Source organism: Myotis lucifugus, unplaced genomic scaffold (assembly GCF_000147115.1).
Source record: "Myotis lucifugus unplaced genomic scaffold, Myoluc2.0 scaffold_594, whole genome shotgun sequence".
In the NCBI taxonomy this organism is placed as follows: domain Eukaryota; kingdom Metazoa; phylum Chordata; class Mammalia; order Chiroptera; family Vespertilionidae; genus Myotis; species Myotis lucifugus.
The window spans coordinates 215,083-223,274 of record NW_005871642.1 but is presented as its reverse complement, the minus strand read 5'-3'; the positions used below and the strand labels follow the sequence as shown (position 1 = coordinate 223,274).

Here is an 8,192-nt window from a genome sequence, read left to right as displayed (position 1 = left end):
GATCTATTCCATTCATTACTTAATTTTGTTAATTAGATTCCACATATGATTGTGATTATGTGATACTTGTCTTTCTCTGACTGACTTATTTCACTTAGCATGATACTTTCCAGGTCCCTCAATGCCGTATCAAAGGATAAGAGATTCTTCTCCTTTTACTGCTGCATAGTATTCCATGTTATAAATGTACCACAGCTTTTTTATCCACTTATCTATGGATGGGCACTTGGGCTGTTGCTGGAGACCAAGATCAACAGTAATTGATATAAATGTGAGGAGTCTGGCAGAAGGCTGACCAGGACTCCTTTTGATATTCACAGGGTGAATATCTACATTTTATTACCTGCTGCTGACTCAATGGCCTAGAGCAAACTCCCCCAAGACCTGACAATCTTACTGTTTGCTAAACATTACCATTGATATGTCTGTTTGCATTCCTAAAGGCAATTGTGTATTCTAGCTAATAAAAGCAGCTGGGAAAGGAGCAATGAAGAGAGCTTGACGCTATGGTTAGGCTGTCCTCTGGTTCCCCTGGTAATTAAAAATTAATATTTCTCCTTGTGTATCATTTGTGCGTCAGCCCTCCCTCCAAGTCTTTGAACCCACGAAAGCCACACTGGCCATGGACTCTTGCAGACTGTTTCCAGATCTTAGCTATTATAAATTGTGCTGCTGTGAACATAGGGGTACATAGGTTCTTTCTGATTGGTGCTTCGGGTTTCTTAGGATATATTCCTAGAAATGGGATCACTGGGCCAAATGGAAGTTCCATATTTAAATTTTTGAGGAAACTCCATACTGTTCTCCATAATGGTAGTACCAGTCTGCATTCCCACCAGGGTTCCCCTTTACTCCACATCCTCACCAGCACTTGTCATTTGTTGATTTGTTGATGATAACCATTCTGACAGGTGTGAGATGGTACCTCAGTGTCATTTTAATTCGCATCTCTCTGATGGTCAGTGACTTTGAACATTTTTCCATGTCTCTTGGCCATCTGTATGTCCTCTTTGGAGAAGTATCTATATAGGCCCTTTGCCCATTTTTTTGATAGGATTGTTTGTCTTCATTTTGTTAAGTTGTATGAGTTCCTTTTGTTTGCTGAGAGTTTTTTTATTATTACTGCTTCTATTTCATCAGTTGCTATTGGCCTATTCTTTCTTTCTTTTTTTGCAAGAGGGGGTGGGAACGGAAAAAAATCACACTTCAAACAAAAATAAATTGGTAAACAACTTCAGAATGTGTGAAAAAATACAAGAATTTCAGAATTTTTATGATTAAGAATTGTTTTAGATGCAACAAAGCATGTCTTCCTTTAAAAAATATTTACTAAAAAAAGTTAACTATAGGCAAGATAAACTATATATATATATATATATATTTACTAAAGAGGCGGGTTTCTGGTAATGAATTGAGCAGACATCTAATATTTTTTCTGCCTTTTGAGCAGTGTAACTTAATATTTGGATACTTGATAATTTGTTTAATATTTTCAACCATATATTTATACTGTCTGGGAATGTGTGGTTGTAGTTCTTGGGTGAAATAATTTGTCAGTGTTCACCCACTTGTAAAAATGTAGTGTGAGAGCTTAAACACCCAAATAAATGAGATGAACTTATCATTAAAAAATGATATGCCTCTGTGTAGGGTTTTCTTCTTCTTGGTGTTCTGTGAGCTTTCTGGATCTATGGTTTGGTGTTTGACATTAGTTTCTACAAATTTTCAGTCATTATTGTTTCCAATGTTCTATTTCTTTCTTTCCTTTCTTTCTGGTATTCCCATGATATATATGTTACAAATTTTGTACTTGTCCCAGAGTCCTTGGGCAATGTTTTATTTTATTTTTGGAGGTTCTATTGATATATATTTAAGTTCAGAGAATGTTTTCTCAACTATGTTTAGGCTATGATTAAGTCCATCAAAGTCATCATTCCTTTCCATTGCTATGCTTTTGATCTTTAGCATTTCTTTTTAGTTTTTCTTAGGATTTTCATCTTTGTGCTTACATTACTAATTTGCTCTGCATGCTGTCCATTTTATTCATTACTAGAGGCCTGGTGCACAAAATTCATGCACAAGGGGGGGTGTCCCTCAGTTGGGCCTGCACCCTCTCCAATCCGGGCCCCTCGGGGGATGTCCGACTGCTGGTCAGACATTCCTCTCGCAATCCAGGACCACTGGCTCCTAACCACTCACCTGCCTGCCTGCCTAATGCCCTAACTGCCCTCCCTTGCCAGCCTGGTCGCCCCCAACTGCCCTCCCCTGACGGCCTAATCTCACCCTCAACTGCCCTCCCCTGCTGGCGTGATCCCCCTTAACACCCTGCCAGACTGATCTCGTCCCTAACTGCTCTCCCCTGCCGGCCTGATAACTCCTAACTGCCTCTGCCTAGGCTCCCACCACCATGGCTTTGTCTGGAAGGAAGTCAGACGTCTGGAAGATGGCTGGTTGACCTGGTATAATTAGCATATTACCCTTTTATTAGTATAGATATCCTTTAGCATATTGATCACCGTTGTTTTAAATTCACAGTCTGAGAATTCCAACTCCCTTGCCATGTGTGGTTCTGTACTTGCTCTGTCTCTTCACATTGTTTTCGCCCTTCAGTGTACATTAAAAAAAAAAAATTTATAGATTTTTTTTTAAAGAGTGAGAAAGGGAGAGGGAGAGAGAGAAACATCAATGTTAGAGAGAACATTGATTGGCTGCTGCCTGCATGCCCCCCACTGGGGATCAAGCCCACAACCTAGGCATGTGCCCTGACCCAGAATCAAACTGGCAATCTTTCAGTGCACAAGACAACACTCAACCAGCTGAGCCACATTGGGGAGGGCTGTACCTTGTTATTGATAGCTGAACATAACATACAGTAGTCTCCCTACCCATGGGGTGTATGCTCCAGTACCCCAGTGGATGCCTGAAACGTTGTGTGGTACTAAGCACGTATATACTATGTTTTTTCCTATACATACATATCTATGATAAAGTTTAATTTATAAATTAAGCAATGTCATAAATAAAAGATTTGTTCTTATCTTAGATCTTAGCAATCTCGGCATACAATTATTTTTTTCTTTATTAAGCTGAGAACTTTCACCTTTTTACTTAAAGGAAACACTTAATGACTTCTCGGTGGCATATCTGAAAGTTGCCAGCATTAGCACTCTTGCACTTTGGGGCCATTGTTAAGTGAAATGAGGGTTACTTCACACAGCACTGCGACAGTGACAGTTTATGTGATACCAACTGACCAGCGGGTGAGTAGCACATGCAGTGTGAATACACTGGACAAAGGAAATTCACATCCCAGTGGGATGGAGCAAGACGGTGTGAGATTTTATCCTGCTACTCAGAATAGCCTGCAACTTAAAACTTAAGAATTGCTCATTTCTGGAATTTTTTTATTTCATATTTTGAACTGTAGTTGACCACGGGTAACTGAAACCATGCAAAGTGAAACTGCAAACAAGGACAAGGTGATGGGGACGACCGTTTTGGGTACAGGAAGTGTGCCTGCAGGACATTAGGAGGTGGTGACGAGTTGCGAGGGGAAGCATTCTGCAGCCCCAGGATCAGGTCTCAGTCCTTTAGTGACCTGATGCCTCTGGACCAGGAACCTTACAACTGTTTCTCAGCATTTGTTCTCCAGTAAGTAGGACGAGATAGCTGGAGTATAGGCCACAGTGGGCGTGTCCCTTCCTCTAGTTCAGGTAGGCGCTGATGCAGGTTCGCTGTGCTTCAGGAGGTTCTCTGGAGAAGGGGCCTTCTTAAATGAGTGCCAACCAATACCCTAGGAACTGTGCTAAAATTGCCAAGGCATTTTTGCTGATTTTACAGCAGTTTAGGAAAAAAATTATGAATCGCAAGTAAATGAAGTTAGATATTCAAAAACTTAAGGAAACCTTTACTACATTTGTTTTCATCTTTGACATATATTGTTTGCTGATTGTATTCTAAAATACTAACAGAAAAAAAATTGAACAAAACATATAATGTTAAAATAGAGGGACACCCTTCTCCAATATCTTCCACAAAATCGTCATCTTCACAGCAAGAATTGACATATTTATCAATATCATCATCACTAATAAAAGCAGACTTAGAACTGGACGCCATTTCGAAGCTTTAGGACTACAAAATCTGAGTAAACTTCATAAAATCGTAGTACCTGTAAAAAATTAGGCAGATAAATTCCAGTGGTCAATTTTAGAACTACAAACATTCGGCATCAAAAGTAATCTGCACTTAGGTGCCATCTGTCAATAAAGAGTGAACTACCAGCACCTAATAGTGACACTGCAGGAGGAGCGCGAGGGCGCTCCCGGCACTCTAGAGGTTAGGAACACCCCACCCGGGTGCTCTGCCATGTTGTAAAGGGCTTCACCTCTGTTCTCTCTGTTGGAAGCACAAGGGCATTTTCCAAAATATTTCGATATTGACCATGAGAGCCTGGTCAGGTTCCTAGAGGCAAAACTCATGAAGGTGTGCCCTCCACGACTCCGTTTCCCCGGAGTTATAAAGTGTCGGTTGGTCTGCACAGAGCCCAAGAGGCCGGTATCACAGTGCCGGTTTCCTGGTTCCCTGCCAGTCACTGGCCAGGGAAGCCAGGCAGCACTCCCTTTGCTCACCTGGGTCTCTCTCATTTTGGGAGCAGTGTGGTTTGCCCTGTGTCCTTGCCTTTTTACAGAGTGAAGAGGTTGTTGATTTTTCAGTTTATTCAGTTTATTATTTGTTGTTGGGACAAGTGGTGACTTCCAAGGGCCTCAGGTATAAGAGCCAGACTCCGGAAGTCTGCGAGCTGGTGTTTATGTTTGTTTGTGCCTCTATGTTCACCAGTGAAATAGTCCTTGTGAGGGCTTTTGGCCGGTGACTTGGTCTGTGAAAGAATTAAAAGAAGAGATAGATATGGAGAGAGAGTTTATTTTACTCTTCCCAAGGGAAAGGGCCAGTGCATTGCTAATCAATACAAAGGCAAGAATGAAGAGTGGCCTTCTCTTCTAAAGGCTGCTGTTGCTAGGTGACACGGAAAGGTAGGGGATTTGGGGGCAGAAATTGAGCAGACATGGGGGTGTGTATCTTTGAAAACTTTCTTTACTTCTTTTTTCAGTCCAGGCAGATGTACTAGGGAGGTATCTTTGTCAGCATCTTCATAAGCCTATAAAACAGTGGATCCCAACCTTTTCTTGGCCACACCCCACCTAAGTGTCTCTAAAATCCTGAGCACCCCCCTCCCCTTGACATATAATTCTTATTATTTAAAAAGTGAACTCCTAGTCACGTGGAGGAAGCCTAAAAGGCCATTCATTTGGTCTAAACAAGCTTCCAAAGAACATGGCATCCATGAAAGAGAAAAATAAAAGAACGAAAGGACAGCTGAAGTAGCGAGGAAGAAATCACTAAGAAATTGTTAAAAAATAATAATAATAATATGAAGTGACATGAAAAAATAGCAAATAAAGCTTCAAAACAGATAATAGAGAACTGAAATGCATAAATCATGTGTCACAGTCTATATTTATATACTGTATATAGTGACTTAGCCTGAGGGTGAGTTACTAGCATCTCAACCTCTTGAACAGAGGGGCTGTTTGAACCAGAGGAGCTAAGAATCTTGGGGTTTAGTTGCCAGCCGCTCTCAGACATTGTGGAAGCCACAGCAAAGCAAGGAAAGACCTGTTCTTCTGTCCGGACAGTCCTACACTTTTCCTTTCTTACATTCTTTCCATTGAGTTTTTCTGTTAATAGTTAGTCATCTAAAATAACCTACAGAGCCTTTCTGTATCTGGAATATTCTATCGGCATAGAGGTTATCATGTCCCTTAAGGTTTCACACAGAATACCTTTTCTTAGCCTGGAAATACATTTAATGAAAATTTGTTTAAATTCCTGATTCAATTTATTGAATTGCTATATATTGAATCAGGTTAGCTTGGATAATTTATATATTTTCATAAATTTTCCATTTTTTAAATGGAATTTAAAAGATTGAAGACAAATTTCCTTATTTTATTTCTCACATTTAAAATCTGCTAAGTAGCCACTGAAAATATTTCCTGTTTATTCATTTAACAGGCATCCGTCTCTCCATCCATCACTTATTTACATTTTAACGATGATCCCAATATGTACTGAAGTCAGGTGTTAGTCAGCGGGAGCGGCAGGGAGCCGCTCCGGGCGGTGCTGCCCAGGTCCCGCCTCGGGGGCCGCCAGGGCGCAGAGGGGACTGGGCGGGCACGCAGAGCATCTGCAGGGGAGGCCTCCCACGGTTGCACGGGAAACCCCGTAATCTTGCTAACCAATGCCACCCCAACAAACCTAATTGGAAAAAACAAAAAGACACGCAGAGGAGTCGCAGGCTGCTGACGTGGAGAGAGCCCTTAGAAGCAGACCCTGCAGACCCAAGGAAGCCTGCCCAGCCCACACGTCTGTGAGATAATAAACATGTATTGTTTTCAATCCACTAAGTTTTGGAGTACTAGTCAGCAGTAGATAACACTCGATATTCCTGGCAAGCTGTTCTTTACATTTCTCTTAGGGGAATAATTGTTTCTTAAGAAAAATAATGGCGATCGGTTCTCTCAAGAGTGCAGACTGTTATCAGAAACTACATCCTTGAAAATCAAATAGCAGCGCTAAGATGGGTGGCTCCTTTGTCACGTTTCTCTTTTCATCTTGAAAAAGACCTGGTCTTCGGAGGCTGCGGAGTGCGTCTTTCCCTCCGAGGGTCGGGACCGACCGTCCGCTCTCACGGCCGCGGACTGGACCTCTTCAGGCCACTGCTGAGCTGCGAGCCGGCGGCCCCGGTCCTCCCGCGGACAGGAGCAGCCTCAGCAAGGCGCGCCCCGGGGGCTTCCCCGGCCTCCTCTCCCGTTTCTCTCCCAAAACGCGGGGACCGCGCGCACCTCCGCCTGCGCCCCTGCCGCCGCCTCGCGCTCCCGCATTTTCAGGGGGCATCCCTGTCGACTCTTCTAGATTTGCTCCCGGATGCCGGTATCCGGGACCTCTCTGGACCAGACAGGAGCAAAACCTTCTTGTTTGTGCCTCTTGGTGAGGACTGGGTCCCCGGGTCCGGAGAGCCGCCCCCTCGCGGGGAGGAGCGCGCCCGGAACCGGGCTCGGGCCGCGTCTCCTTCCCTTCCTGGGACTCGGCAGCCAGTTCTAGTCCCGGGATGTGATTTATACTCTGGGTTAGAAGACCTGTGGCTGCAGGGCGCAATCCCGCGTCGGTCCCCTGTAGCCCTCCCAGTTTCCAAGAGGAAGGAAGGAGTTAAGTTTTGGCGACAGAGACCCCTCCATTGTTCTTTGCTTTCCAAGAGAAGGTGCGCAGCAGGGTCTGGGTCCGGGAAGGGGCAGAAATGGGGAGGGAAATTGGGCTAGTTTGGTAGATTCCATCATTAAACAGTCATTGGCAAAGCGTTTTTAGTTTTCCTGTAAGGATCTTTGTTTTATCATGTTTAGCTTTTGAAAAAAAGGAGGAAATCAGAAAAAAAGTGTCTGGGAGAATGTTTCTTACCGAGATTTCTGATTCCAGTGTATTCTCGTCAACACCGAATGTCTGCAAGAGTCAGAATTCCTTGGAAAGCGATTGTAATAAAAATCCTAACTCTCGGTTACGACAAAGCAAATTATATTTACCTTTTTAAATGCAAATTTATGTTTCATTTAAAAGAAGATAGTTTAGAAAAACCAGTTTACACAAAGTGGGGATGTAGCTCAGTGGTAGAGCGCATGCTTAGCATGCATGAGGTCCTGGGTTCGATCCCCAGCATCTCCAGGTGTTTTTGTTTCTTAACTTCAGAAACATCATCTCATTTACCCGCAACTTGGGGAGGGGGCCTGGGATGATAGGGATTCCCTTTCTCAGGTCTCACATTTCTGAGGCTGTGCGAACTAAATACAGAAATAAATCAGCTGCTTTCAAACGGAGCTGGAGCTGCCAGGCCACAGGGGCGGGCTGGTAAGTCTCAGGCCTCAGATGTCAGACAAGGGGAATGGCTTGGCCTGGCCCAGAGCAACATTGTGTCCCAAATAACTGCTTACAACCATAAAAAGAAAGCGGATATTATGACTACTAGACTGACTAGCAGACTGAAAGCTAAAAGCATTGTTTAGAATTGCATCATCACGCTGTTTCCAGCACTAATAGAAATGCCTTCTGCCTACTGATGCAATCGTTCCCTTCCCTTCCTC

The 8,192-nt window shown here is 43.3% G+C and overlaps 1 non-coding gene across 1 annotated transcript; it reads left to right on the top strand.

Annotated features, from left to right (window-relative positions):
• The first annotated feature begins 7,704 nt into the window (after nt 1-7,704).
• Nucleotides 7,705-7,776, top strand: TRNAA-AGC. The gene has a single exon. It is a non-coding gene; the product is annotated as a tRNA-Ala (tRNA).
• The last annotated feature ends 416 nt before the right edge of the window (nt 7,777-8,192 follow it).